At 39.2% G+C, this 14,040-nt stretch overlaps 1 protein-coding gene across 1 annotated transcript in view; it reads right to left on the minus strand.

Moving 5' to 3' along the window:
* Nucleotides 1-14,040, minus strand: part of hppy (MAP4K3-like protein hppy) — a 385,487-nt gene that overhangs the window by 125,304 nt on the left and 246,143 nt on the right. The window lies entirely within an intron of this gene.

Below are 14,040 nucleotides of genomic sequence, written 5' to 3' on the forward strand. Positions count from 1 at the left end.
CAAATAGTTCCTACTGTGTATTACATAATAAGAAGGTCTTAGAGATTTTACAGTACTAGCCTATGTATTTTATGTACATCTTTTCAGACTCAGTGGTTCACATAAGACCATCTTGGGGTGCATGCTCAACATGTGCCTTGAATATGTAAAAGAGCAGTTTTCTGGAAAACCTTTAGAGTTATGAAGAAGATGTATTTGGTCATTTTGTACAAAATTTAATTCTAAATCCTGTATGCTCTTCTTTTTGGTGACTAATAACTTACCTACAATACAACTTATAGTTTTTACCGAGCGGAGTAGCCGTACATGTTAACATGCTATGGCTATGGAGCCAAGCTCTGCATTCAATACACGCATGGATTCAAACCCCACTGTCGGCTGTTCTGAGAAACGTTTTCTGTGGTTTCCCATTTTCACTTCCAGGCAAATGACGGGACAGTTCCTATTCATAGGCCACAGCTGATTCTTTCCACATCTTTGCCCAATTACATTCACTGTCATTCATTTCATCTTTATTAGTTCCTCTACCAATGATGGTGTCAAGAAGGGCATCTAGTTGTAAAAACATGCCATATAATTTCATCTCTCCTCATCCCCGACCCCATATCAGGAAAAGGGACTAAGGGGTAAACATACTTATGTATAGACATACAACTTATAGGTTTTACAGTCTGTCAAAAACACAAAATGTAACACGATTTCTTTTATGGGCATGTTATAGTGTTATGATTCGCGTTTTCAATAAACTGAAAAAATATATCTTAACTGAATCAGCACTGAAAAAAGGAGAATGGCTTCCTTAATAAAAATAAAATAAAATAATTTACCTGTTATTTTGGTTTTTACAATATAAAATAAGCACCAAAACACAGAACGGTATCTTTTCCAGGAAATTACTACAGTTCGAAAGAAAATGTGTATGAAATTTTCTTTTGGGGAAAACTGACTTGTAAGTAAACTTGGTGGGCTCCATTTTTTTAATGTGTTTAATAATTCAGACAGCATATTCAATTTTAAGGGTCCCAGGTACACGATTATTCTGACTTGCTATACTTTTTCAAAAAAAATAACCTGCACCCCTGGTAGGGTAGAATATATATATATATATATATATATATATATATAAGTTATAATAATCAGGAAGAAATAATCTTTCTAATGGAGAAATAATTCATGAAATTGGTTGAGTGGATCGTGAGATTAGCTTCCACACACAAACTCCTGAATTTTCTCTGTTTATGATATTAATACAGATAAAACAGCCAGGCTTTTTCTTCTTGGAGAAAGGAAAATCCTACAGGCCATAACATTTGGACAGTCGCGGTTAGAGCCAGGGTTTGCAACTTTGATATCTGAACGGTATAGTGGTAAAATCACAATGCATCTACAAGCACCCAATCTCAAACATTATGAGTTACGTTTTATTGGTCCACTGATTTATACTACGGTATCACCTAAAGACTCATGAGATATGCCAGAGTTATCTCTGATGATTGCTTCTTGTATGTCAGTATACTGTGGGATCGATGAAATATAGCGGATTCATGTTTTACGAAGTGAATCACATATCATTATCCTCTTTTACAGGATTGATAAAATCACAAAGTGTACAAACAATTTTTATTTAAACAGCAATAAATAGTAAATATAATGAAATCTGTACACAGTTGATTTATTTGGTCTGATGGCAAGCAGTAAGCCACATAAGATTAAGCATTAATAAGCATTAACATGCTACATTCAAAATAAAGCATTTTAGTAGATTATCTACCTGATCAGTGCAATATTAGCTTTTCAAAGCTACAGCTTCAATCAGTGTATAGAAGGTAATCACAAATATTATAGAAATTTACAGAACACTTCATGCACTTTTGACAATGGTTTGTTCCAAATAAACAGTCATGGAAATTATGCCAAAATGCAGTAAAGTACTATACTGTTGCATGCCAGCCCAGTGGTAGCCCCTTTTGGTACTTCCAGGAAGGGGCTATGACTCACATGACCTGGGATCTCTCAGCTGGCTTGTAGGGTGGGACGAGCCTTTCCATATATTGTGCTCGTTGGCCAGCCTACCTGTGATTTTCTTGGAGATTCAACGGGAATGTTCTGCCTCTAGCAACATCGCGAAATTTCAGGCTCAAATCACACGAGCTATAAAAATGGGAGGCTAGCCACGGACAGTCAATCCGTGTTGGACTCAAGGTCAGTGCTGGACTCTGTGTCAGTGATGGACTACGTGGTGAAGTCAGTAAGAGACTCAGGGCGTTAGGGTTTTGTGGCTTGGCTGAGCGCGACAGAGGTGTTGGCTGTCGCTAGTGTCCCACCGAGTTCTGAACCAGGAGCTGTTGTTGTGGTATCTGAGAGACCAGTGTATAGCTGAAGACGACAGAACGGAAGACAGTACCGAGTGTTCATGTATTTCTGCGGGAGTCAGCAAAAGAAGCCGCTATCGCGAGTGTGAAGGTAAACGGACCTGCGTTAATTTTTGCTGTTGTAAGTATCGTCCTGCTGTTATAATAATTTCGTGTGGCTATTTCTAGCCGAGTGCAGCCCTTGTAAGGCAGACCCTCCAATGAGGGTGGGCGGCATCTGCCATTTGTAGGTAACTGCGTGTTATTGTGGTGGAGGATAGTGTTATGTGTGGTGTGTGAGTTGCAGGGATGTTGCGGACAGCACGAACACCCAGCCCCCGGGCCATTGGAATTAACCAATTAAGGTTAAAATCCCCGACCCGGTGGGGAATCGAACCCGGGACCCTCTGAACCGAAGGCCAGTACGCTGACCATTCAGCCAACGAGTCGGACGTCCTGCTGTTGAATACTGCTGAGCTGTTAAGGTGTTAACTGCATGTGACTGTGTAAATCACTGGACTGTCTGTGGAATCTAACCATCAAACAGTCATCATGTGTTGTGCAGCGAGTGGCACTGTGTTCAAATCTAGCGGTCTACACACAGCTGCTGTATGAATTGGTTGATTGGACTTGTTGATGGTTATGAATTTCATGTTTTTGGTCCGTATTGAACTGAGAATAATATATAAGTAATAATAATAATAACGTAAATGTTTCCACTCAAACAGCCTCCACCATTCGCCAAGATTCAGTGCACCCCCAGTCCCACAAACGAGCCACATACAACAGCCTAGTTCACCGAGCCTTCAGCATACCTATGTCCAATAAAGATCTAAAAAACGAACTCAACACAATCCGCGGAATCGCAAAATTCAACGGCTTCAGCAATCATTTTATAGAAAGAATAATCAATAAACACAAACATCGCCCAAAAACTACCCTCAAAAAAGAAATAACCAAACCTCTAACATTTTCCACCTTCACGTTCAACAATGATATCTACAAGTTAACCAACATCTTTAAGAAACAAGGCGTTAAAATAGCCTTCAAAACCAACAATAAGAACATGAATGTTTTATACAATACTTCACACATCAACAAGACCAGCAGTTTTTTTTAAAATCAGGAGTTTATAGGATCAAATGTACCACCTGTAAAAAAACCTACATCGGGCAAACCGGGAGAAACTTCATTATCAGATACCACGAGCACACTAACGCAATAAAATACAACAAGTTTTCAGCCATCGGCCAACACATGCAAGATTATAACCATAATTTCACCAATATTGAACAAGACATGGACATCCTCGTATTAGCAAACAAGGGCCCTTTACTGAACATAATGGAAAATTACTACATACACCTAGACCAATACTTTAATGCCAGTCACAATCTCAATGAAATCTCAGAGAAACCCAACATACTCTTCGATCTATTTATCACTTTCCTCAGAAACAATAATGCAGCCAACCTAAACTCAATCCTAAATTTAATCAAAGGTACTTTTCCAAGACAATTACACTTTCTCCCGCACCCTTCAGCCCCACCTTAAGCCCTCTTCCTAAGCCATATTTCATTTCAATACAAGAACTTACTGATTTCCATGATTATAATTTTTACAACACCCCATTTATACTTTATTCTTTGTTAAAAACCTCTTAGTATGTATATTCCTTGTATTATTAACTATTACCATAACATCTCATTTCACTTGTTATTCTTTAAAATAATATTGTCTTAGGATTTCGCCACAAATGATCTTTGCTCCAATACGGCTGATGATGACCCCTAGATGGGTCGAAACTAGTACCGTATAATTTTGTAATTTTGTGAATATATTGTATTGAAAAGGTGGAAACATTTACGTTATTATTATTATTACTTATATATGATTGGACTTGGGAAAGTGAAAGTAAGGATTATAGCCATCCCCAGATAATTCCAACCAGCCGGGACTCCGTGGTGTGTGTACAGAAGAGAGATTTGTAAATAGACAGTAATTAGTACGTGTGGCCATTCATAACCGGTTAGAATTGTCTGTGTTTAAATATGCATGTCCATTTATTAGGTCATACTGAAATAAATTAGAGTAATGAAACAGATGGAGATTTATTCGTAACAATATGTTTGAATTACGACTGCACTTAGTTAAGAATTACTCATTGCCTATATCCAGTGTTAAAGTCAAAGGGGGCATGAAAGCCAAGTAGTAAAGTCACTGGCAACTCACAAAGGCGACCACAATTTGAATCCCGGCTAATGAATGTGGAATTTTAAAAATTAAAAGTTATGTCTCAGTCATTAGGATTCCATGTAAATCAGGATGTCCTATAGTTATGATCACATTATCAAGTGTCACATAAAGCTATATGCTTGTCTGTGTCAGTCAATTTTGGTGTACAGTTAATTCTACGGCTTAGCTCACAGTTTCAGAGACTGCTGTTATGCACTAGTGATAAAGTAATACATGTACTACTCTTAGCAACATGGCTGGATTCATAATACACTAGGGAAATGGAATGGGTCATTCATAGTTGATACTGGAAATATAGAACAGTGCCCAGCTAGTGGTAAGTACCGTAAATGATACCAGTTGCAGGTCAATTAAATTGTTCATATGGTTCTCCCCAACCAATTGATCACAGACGAACCACCCAGTAATGCTTAGCTAACATGTAGTGTGCAAGGTGCAGTGACCTAAAAGTTCCCTTAGGAAACATGTCTCGCCGAAAGGTACAAGCAGGATAACAACCGTCTCTGGTTGAGATGGCCCAGATAATGGGTCTGTGTGAGAGTGGTCTGTGTGCTCTTTGCATGCTGTCACTGTATGTATTGGCCAAAATGCATCTGTGGTACAACATGTATGGCCACAGTGGTTAAATGAAGGGACACATGCTTGGAGATCAGAGACAGAACCAACCCGAAGGACAATAGTGCGGAAGTATAATCTCATTGAAATACTCCAGACAGACCCGCACACAACAGCACCAGAAATTCAAGCTACCCTGGCACCACACATCACGTGACAAAAGCTGGTAAATGTTTGCAAGCAGCTAGCTTATGATCTCATGTCTCAGCAGTAAATGTACCACTGACCCCACAACATCGATATGTGTGAGGCTATCTTGGTGATGGGAATGGTCATGATGGGCCGGGGAATGGCATGAGGGCCAACAAATGGCTAGTACCATCTTCAGTCATGAATCACACTTTTGTTTTGGCACCAATGATCGTCGTGATCCTGTTTGATTGTGTACTGGGGTAGAGAGGCCACAATGATATTACTGCTGAGAGGCACATGGAGCCAACATGAGTAAATGCCTGCACAACTCCTCTCTGCAATCAAGAACTGTGGATGAAGTGATCCTTACGGTGCAGCAAGTGCGGGCCATAATTCCGTAGGGCGCCATTCAGGGCCTTTTCGACTCCATAACATGCAGGATACAGCAATGTACTGCAGCTCGAGAAGAGCACACCCTATATCACCATACCAAAAAAGCTACTGAAAATGTAGAAAGGTTTTCTAGTCATAAACTCTATATAATTTTTTTAATGTAGCAAGTATAAAACAGATTTTAACCTGTTCTGCAAAGTAAAGGATGACTGCAGCCTTTTTGTTTTATAATACAGTAGAGTCTCGATTATCCGACCTAAACGGCACCTGGAGTACGTCGGATCACCGAAAATGTCGGATAATACAGAATAACTTTGAAAATGAACTGATACAAACAGGAAGGCTATACTCTAGTACTAAAACAATGAATGACATGTTTTACGGTACTCTGTGTATTGAACTATCAATTCAATTGTACAGTACATGCAGTACTGAACAAAAACATTCCCGATATATTACGAAAAGATACTTTTCTCCACAGATATTAAGCTGCCTAATGCCGTACCGTTTTTTCCACCGATCAAGCCACCCAGCACTGGCAGGAAAATTAGGGTCCCCTTCATTAAACTCCTTCTGGAAATACACAGCCTTTTCCTGCAGAATGGGGCCAGATATTGGCAGGCTGTTTTCCCGGTGTTGAGATAACCAGAGAAATAGTGCTTCACTTACTTTTTCGTACTCAAATTTTTCATTTTTTTCTCTGCTCCGGTAGAGCACCACTTTTCAATTTCTTCCCTCTGTTTTTTCCAGTCTCCCACTGTAACACATCCAACACTATGATCTGAAGCCACATTTTGAAGAATTTCCCCTTTGTCCAGTCTCTTTAATGCACTCAACTTGTCTTCCATAGAAACAATCACTTTCTTCCATTTACTCGCTATACTCACAGAGGATATGAAAACTAGAACATCCGCACCCAACCAATACTACAATGAACAATGACTAAAGACTCACTGCACCTGTCCTTGAGAAGAAAAAAAAACTGTCCTACCGCCAGCGGTCAGGCCAGTGCTTGTCCCATGGTCGCACCCTCCACAGCGGGTGTGCCTAAATTTAGTCTCCACCAAAAGTTCAAATTAAGTCTACCAGTGTCGGATAACATGGAATGTCGGATAAGCGAAGGTCGGATGAGCGAGACTCTACTGTAGTTACTTTCCCAGTTACACTCTTATGCCCTATAACTACAACTCTCATAATTATGGAGTTTATACTTCAGGTCTCTGTCCTCCATCATTCCCACTTCATCTCCCTCTACAATGCTAGCTCCTCCTTGCTGAAGTGCAATCATTTCTTGAACATATGTACCAAATCACAATAAGATGTGCAAATATACAAGACTCAACACACAGGAGAGAAGCAGCAACATACATACATACATACATACATAATCATTATAGACTGTTATGCCTTTCAGCGTTCAGTCTGCAAGCCTCAATTTGCAACTAGTGTTGTGGCCTCATTTAGTTCTAAATCATTAGAAACTGAGTCTAACCATCGTCGTCTTGGTCTACCTTTACTTCTCTTACCCTCCATAACAGAGTCCATTATTCTCCTAGGTAACCTATCCTCCTCCATTCACTTCACATAAGCCCACAACGGAAGCCGGTTTATGCGTACAGCTTCATCCATCGAGTTCATTCCTAAATTAGCCTTTATCTCCTCATTCCGAGTACCCTCCTGCCATTGTTCCCACCTGTTTGTACCAGCAATCATATCCTGAGTCCACCCAGCTTTCGCTCCCGTAAAGCAAAGTTGGTCTGAAAACAGACCGATGTAAAGATAGTTTAGTCTGGGAGCTAACTTCCTTCTTAGAGAATACTGTTGATCGCAACTGGGAGCTCACTGCATTAGCTTTACGACACCTTGATTCAATCTCACCTACAATATTACCATCCTGGGAGAACACACAAACTAAATACTTCAAATTATCGACCTGTTCTAGTTTTGTATCACCAATCTGACATTCAATTCTGTTGAATTTCTTACCTACTGACATCATTTTAGTCTTTGAGAGGCTAATTTTTATACCATACTCATTGCACCTGCACAATCTGCCATTAAGACCAAGTCGTCAGCATAGGCCAAACTGCTTACTACAATTCCACCTAACTGAATCCCTCCCTGCCATTTTATACCTTTCAGCAGATGATCCATGTAAACTACGAACAGTAAAGGTGAAATATTACAGTCTTGTCTAACCCCTGTAAGTACCCTGAACCAAGAACTCATTCTACCATCAATTCTCACTGAGGCCCAATTGTCAACATAAATGCCTTTGATTGATTTTAATAATCAACCATTAATTCCATACTCCCCCAGTATAGCGAACATCTTTTCCCTCGGTACCCTGTCATATGCTTTCTCTAGATCTACGAAACATAAACACAACTGCATATTCCTCATACTGAGATTTATGTGCATAGCCACTTACGGAGTTTTATAATTGACAATTCATTGTTTTGAACAACAGTTTTAACATATGATTTTAATTGGACTTCATGCTTCATATCATGTTCACACCACACCATTTTAACACTGAAGATTGACAAGACGCTATCACGCCGCGTCACAGTATGCAAAGACTTTGCATTTACTTATTTTAATGTGTCCTCGCCTTATTTTTAATGTTATGTATTTGTGACTGAAGATGTCCTATAAGAGGATGAAACATGTTTCACAAGTGTAATTTAATGTAGTCTTTGTAATAAAGACAATTACAGTATTGTAAAGGTGGAATTATAAAATCTAAACTTTCACAAGTTGATACTTTAACAATACGGGCTCTAATATGAAATTTATAACGTGCAATTACTGTCTACTGTTCGAAACTTCTCACTAATCATATCCATGTACTTCTGTCTAATTTCCTCGTCCTGGAGATTTTCTATCCTTATTCGTTTGCATACAGATTTCACTTTCTCTACCCTAGGCATAGATACTTAGTTCACTACAGATCAGATAGTGGTCTGTGTATCATCAAAAAATCCCCAGAAAACTTGTACATTCCTAACAGATTCCCTGAATTCGAAGTCGGTTAAGATATAATCTATTATGGATCTGGTACCCCTAGCCCCTTGTAACGGTGAATAGCGGTATGCTTGAAGAATGTAATCGTAACTGCTAAACCCATACTAGTACAGAAGTCCAGCAAACGCTTCCCATTCCCATTAGCTTCCATATCTTCCCCACATTTACCAATCACCCTTTCGTATCCTTCAGTTCTATTCCCAACTCTCGCATTGAAATCGCCCATTAGCACTATTCTATCCTTGCTGTTGACCCTGACCACTATGTCACTCAATGCTTCATAAAACTTGTCAACTTCATCCTCATCTGCACTCTCACATGGTAAATACACGGACACAATTCTAGTCCTATTCCTCCAACTGACAAATCTACCCACATCATTCGCTCATTTACGTGCCTAACAGAAACTATGTTGCGTGCAATGGTATTCCTGATGAAGAGCCCTACCCTAGACTCTGCCCTTCCCTTTCTAACACCCGTCAAGTACACTTTATAATCTCCTATCCCTTCCTTGTTATCTCCCCTTACCCGAATATCACTTACTCCTAGCACATCCAGATGCATCCTCCTTGCTGACTCAGCCAGTTCTACCTTCTTTCTTCCATAAGCCCCATTAATATTGATAGCTCCCCATCGAATTCCATTTCATTTGCCAAGTTGTTTCCAAGGAGTCCCTCGCCTGTTGAAGGGGAGTGGGACTCCGTTACTCCCATAGGTCTGAGGCTTGCTTAAAATGTTCTGAGCCTGGTACATGCATGAAGCAGGATGCTACCCTACTTGCACATAGTCCAAGTGAGGATCTCTCCTCTAATGGGTTATGGACCACCGGTGAATTGTACAGTCCGAGCCGCCCGAGCACAAGGAGGGCCATGACTCAGAGTATGTCTGAGATGCCAACTCCCATTCCGTAGCAACTGGTATCCCGACTCTCTGGATCACTTACTAGGCCACTGAGCCATTACCCATGGTTCACGAACTAGGGCGTGACTACAGTAACCCACACCACGAACCAAGAGAAATTTATGTACAATACAGCACAGTCATGATATAATAAACGTCAGTTTACTGATAGCTACTATGGGGACAACAACAGCATTTCATATGCCCAATCAAATATAAGGTCTGAAATGATAAGAAAAGAATAACCTAAACTTCAAACAGATGACCCAAATGAAGTACCCTGCAGACGTAAACAAGCCTAAATTAGTGAAGCAAATGAACACATGCTATACATGGACTGCATTCCATTACATTGAAACATTTACCTGATTGCATTCATTTCATACTCTTCAATAAAGCTAGCTCACCAGTTCCAAGCGATAATTTCGAGAATAAAAATTAATCTGCTTAAGCCTTAAGAATGATTTACTGTACAAAATTTTGCTCTGGAGTATTTGACATTCACAACAAAATGTTTTGCCAATGAAACCTATAAACCTAGACTGAACAGCCTTAAAAGAGCAACAGGTTCAACCACAAAAGAGGAGAAAATAATAAACCTCTCGTAAGAAGCACATCAATAAAACTACACTTTAAGCAGTAAATTGCACATGAAACCTCGCATAGTTTGTTGATGCTTAAAGGATGCTAAAATGTGAGAAACTTACTTTAGCACATTTTCTGGCACATTAATAACACCTTTCCATGGTAAAATTCCTATAGCATGGTAACTATTAAGAACATCATTTATTTATTGTTTTTGTGATTATTCCTTGAACAAAACTATTTCCACCTTCATTTCATTTGGAATGGCTACCACTGAATGAAGTTAATTTTAGTTACAGAATTTTTGAAGTCACTTAAACAAATTTCACGCTTACTATGCTTGTGAATTTTTTTTTTTTTTTTTTTTTTTTTTTTGCTAGGGGCTTTACGTCGCACCGACACAGATAGGTCTTATGGCGACGATGGGATAGGAAAGGCCTAGGAGTTGGAGGGAAGCGGCCGTGGCCTTAATTAAGGTACAGCCCCAGCATTTGCCTGGGGTTTCCCATTTTCACACCAGGCAAATGCTGGGGCTGTACCTTAATTAAGGCCACGGCCGCTTCCCTCCAACTCCTAGGCCTTTCCTATCCCATCGTCGCCATAAGACCTATCTGTGTCGGTGCGACGTAAAGCCCCTAGCAAAAAAAAAAAAAAATTCACAAGCATAAAGTGTGATTTAATGTATAAAAATTTACTTTGGAGTATTTGACGCTCGAGACAAAATGTTTTGACAATGAATTACCATGAAACCGAAACCTACAAATTTAGAATAAGGAGCCCAATAGATTTAATATCACAAGACAAGAAAATAAAAAAACAACTTGTTAGAAGCAGATCCATAAGTTAAAAATATACATACATTGTAACCAGTTTGTCACTCATCACTTGAGATTAATGTTTACTCACCATAGAGTTAGAAATGGTTATGGAAGTAAGGAGAAATTGAAGGAACTTACCAGGAAATTGAATCTAGCAAAGAAGTCAGCTAAGGATAAAATATGATGGCAAGCATAATTGGTGGTCATACAAATTTAGTGAAAAGTGGAAGGGTATGTGTAGGTACATTAAGGCAGTTCCAGGAATCATTAATGAACAAGGGGAGTGTGTATGCGAGGATCTTCGAAAGGCAGAAGTATTCAGCAGTATGTAAAGATTGTTGGTTACAAGGATAATGTCCAGATAGGGGGGGTGAGTAATACTAAAGAAGTATTAAAATTTACCTATGATAACAATGACATTTACAATAAGTTACAAGTTTTGAAAACTGGAAAAGTAGCTGGAATTGATAAGATTTCTGGGGATATACTAAAGGCAATGGGTTGGGATATAGTACCATATCTGAAATACTTATTTGATTATTGTTCGGTTGAAGGAGCTATACCAAATGAATGGAGAGTTGCTACAGTAGCCCCTGTGTATAAAGGAAAGGGTGATAGACATAAAGCTGAAAATTACAGGCCAGTCAGTTTGACATGCATTGTATATAAGCTTTGGGAAAACATTCTTTCTGATTATATTAGACATGTTTGCAAAATGAATAACTGGTTTGACAGAATGCAGTTTGGGTTTAGGAAAGGTTATTCAACTGAAGCTCAGCTTGAAGGATTTCAGCAAGATATAGCAGATATCCTGGATTCAGGAAGCCAAATGGACTGTATTGCGATCGACCTATCTAAGGCATTTGATAGGGTAGATCATGGGAGACTACTGGCAAAAATGAGTGCAATTGGACTAGAAAAAAGAGTGACTGAATGGGTGGCTATATTTCTAGAATATAGAACTCAGAGAATTAGAGTAGGCGAAGCTTTATCTGACCCTGTAATAATTAAGAGGGGAATTCCTCAAGGCAGTTTTACTGGACCTTTATGTTTTCTTATATATATCAATGATATGTGTAAAGAAGTGGAATCAGAGATAAGGCTGTTTGCAGATGATGTTATTCTGTACAGAGTAATAAATAAGTTACAAGATTGTGAGCGGCTGCAGGATGACCTTGATAATGTTGTGAGATGGACGGTGGGCAATGGTATGATGATAAACGGGGTTAAAAGTCAGGTTGTGAGTTTCACAAATAGGAAAAGTCCTCTCAGTTTTAATTACTGTGTTGATGGGGTGAAAGTTCTTTTTGGGGATCATTGTAAGTACCTAGGTGTTAATATAAGAAAAGACCTTCATTGGGGTAATCACATAAATATGATTGTTAATAAAGGGTACATATCTCTGCACCTGGTTATGAGGGTATTTAGGGGTTGTAGTAAGGATGTAAAGAAGAGGGCATATAAGTCTCTGGTAAGACCCCAACTAGAGTATGGTTCCAGTGTATGTGACCCTTACCAGGATTACTTGATTCAAGAACTGGAAAAAATCCAAAGAAAAGCCGGGTGTTCTGGGTGATTTCTGACAAAAGAGTAGCGTTACAAAAACGTTGCAAAGTTTGGGCTGGGAAGATTTGGGAGAAAGGAGACGAGCTGCTTGATTAAATGGTATGTTATGACCTGTCAGAGGAGAGATGGCGTGGGAGGACATCAGCAGACAAATAAGTTTGAGTGGTGTCTTTAAAAGTAGGAAAGATCACAATATGAAGATAAAGTTGGAATTCAAGAGGACAAATTGGGGCAAATATTCGTTTATAGGAAGGGGAGTTAGGGATTGGAATAACTTACCAAGGGAAATGTTCAATAATTTTCCAATTTCTTTGCAATCATTTGAGAAACGGCTAGGAAAACAACAGATAGGGAATCTGCCACCTGGGCGACTGCCCTAAATGCAGATCAGTAGTGATTGATTGATTGATTGATTGATAATGTGAACACCGGGATACAAGATTCCTTTTATCAAAAAATTTATTTCAACACTCTAAGATAGGAGTCTTCAAATGGCAGATTCCGGTCCGGATCTGGACCCTGGTACCTTTTCTCCTGGACCTGCATGGTTTACATAACATCAAGAGTAAGAAAGGGAAACAAATTACAATATTAACAGTAAAAATTTAGAGAGTAGTGTAGGGCTTACACATTCCCTGGCCTAACTCCTATTTTCTCCACAAATGGCAGTACCGAATTTTGAAAGTAAGAGAATGAACAGGTTTCATATTTACTCCACAGATGACAGCGAGTGTTTATTTAGATTTTTCTCTAGTCTGAGGCCTCTCCCATGCTTCAGTTAATAGTTAGCTGCTGGTTGTTCCGCTCACGAATGAAAGTAACACTGTTTTATATACATCAGTATAAATTTTCAATTAATTCAGTGAACTTTTGTGTCATGAGGGACTACACAGGCAGAAAATAAACTCTGAAAATCACATCCTGAATCCCGAATGGAAACTGCAATTCTACTTTGTTAGTTTCTGACCTGACAAATTAAATTTTTGCCAAATCTAAAATCCAGGATATTTTTAAAGACGCCTGTGTTTCATATTATCACTGAATTTACAATATCACATCTATGTGAATGTATTGTATGTGAACACTCCACTTGTAATTTTTTTAAATGCATGGAAGTACAGTGTTATTGATACTAACATAATCGAACGAGTTGGCCGTGCGGTTAGGGACGCGCAGCTGTGAACTTGCATTCGGGTGATAGCAGGTTTGAACCCCACTGACAGCAGCGTTGAAGAGGGTTTTCCATGATTTCACATTTTTACACCAGGCAAATGCTGGGGCTGTATCTTAATTAAGGCCATGGACCATTCCTTCCCACTCCTAGCCCTTTCCTATCCCATCGTTGCCATATGACCTATCTGTGCCAGCATGATGTAAAGTAAGTTTAAATAAAACGA

This window comes from Anabrus simplex, chromosome 7 (genome assembly GCF_040414725.1).
Source record: "Anabrus simplex isolate iqAnaSimp1 chromosome 7, ASM4041472v1, whole genome shotgun sequence".
NCBI lineage: Eukaryota > Metazoa > Arthropoda > Insecta > Orthoptera > Tettigoniidae > Anabrus > Anabrus simplex.